Below are 1,691 nucleotides of genomic sequence, written 5' to 3'. Positions count from 1 at the left end.
TGATCTATCATATTTAATACACAAGTGAGGTTTTTTAAGTGATCAAAGGCAAGGATTTGTTCAGAAGTTTCTAGATGAAGAAGGAGAGAAAAAAGATGGAAGGATTTGATGAATCTAACCTAACCCTAAGATCAATGGTGATGTTTAAGTGGAAAAAGATCAAAATTTCCTATTTATGGAGGAATAAGAGAGGAATTTCAAGGTTGGTGCATTTTTTTTTGAAAAATCTTAAGGAGAACTTGTGAGAAGTTGTGAAGAGTAGAACAATAGAGGTGAAGTGTGAAGGGTTGGTGAAGAAGTGATTTCTTTAGGAGGTGCCAAGAAAATCAGTAATGAAGATGTCAATGAAGGTTAGTCAATGAACCAATAGATGAGTTAATGGAGATCTAAATTTTCAAAGTGAGTTGTACTTTAAAATGATCAAACCTATTGTTACATTCTAACCATTGTAGCAGTCACAGTCCTTTAATCAAGGTTGACCTAATGGTCATTTTGAAAATCCTTTAATCAAGGTGACATTCTAATGGAATGTTCTAAATTCCTCTAATAAGGCCACTCCTAATAGGGTGATTAAATCCTTTATCATGGTCACATTTAACAGTGTGTTCTATAACCTCTAACAAGGTTGGCTCTTAACTGAGCTCACTTTAGAAGAGTTAAAAATTGGTAGCATTTTTCTTGGTGGTTTTTCCCAAATTTGTTTTCTACATTAAATCCTCATGTCAAAGTGTTATTTTCATGTATGGATTTTTTTTGCATGCTATATTTTGTAGTAGTTTATTTAGTGGAAGTCGACACATATAGAGATAGAGAGTTAAGATATTGCATGAAATGTTAAATTGTTGAAGTTATATTGTAGAGACTGAGTGGGTATTTCAGATTGCTTAATCTGTTTGAAGTTGTTAAAAGTTGAATTGAGGATAACTAATTCACCACCACCCCCCCCCCTCAAGTCATTCTAAATCATTATAACATACTCTATCTAGATGCCATAAGAAGAGGAATAAGCGTAAGAAATACACCATTTACCACCAAGCCCTAATGTTTTGCTTCTATAGGTTCTGTAAGGGTCTTAACCATAAAGTGCAAATTTTGGCCCCATTCAACCAAAAATATTTGCTACCCCACATACCTCGTGCCCTTCTAGTCAATCCATGGAAAATAATGACCCCTCTTCCACTGTGAGGAAGATTAAAATGGAAAATATTGAGGTTCTTAATGTGGACATTGTTGGAGCTATAGATAGAAAGAAAACCCCTAAGACTAGCAAGATATTGATAGAGAAGAAACCCTCTACCCCCTAGGTTAGGAGAGTTTGCCTTGTTTTGACACAATTTAGAATACTAAGAAGAAAAAGTAGCCTAGGCCTAAGATGAAAGATACTAGGAGGAATTATGAGGAATGTGATAAAGAGGAGATTGCTACTGAATACAAAGGAAATGATATCACTACATTTGGTAAGGAAAGCTTTATTCTATCTTGTGTTAGATACCTTCAAGATTGAAGCCTACACCCCAGATCTAAGGTGAAGAGTGAAATGGGAGATTAGGGATGATCACCTCCCCGATTAGAAACTCGAATATGGAAAATCATAATAAGGGGAGTGGGAATCCTTGTGAAAATCGATATAGGGGCCCCAAGGAAGGTAGAAAACAAAAGGAGGTCAACCTTGTGCCCTAGGAATTTGTTGG

The sequence above is a fragment of the Cupressus sempervirens genome, chromosome 6 (genome assembly GCF_028749045.1).
Source record: "Cupressus sempervirens isolate cs-2001-9-10 chromosome 6, ASM2874904v1, whole genome shotgun sequence".
In the NCBI taxonomy this organism is placed as follows: domain Eukaryota; kingdom Viridiplantae; phylum Streptophyta; class Pinopsida; order Cupressales; family Cupressaceae; genus Cupressus; species Cupressus sempervirens.
This window is presented reverse-complemented; position numbering follows the sequence as displayed.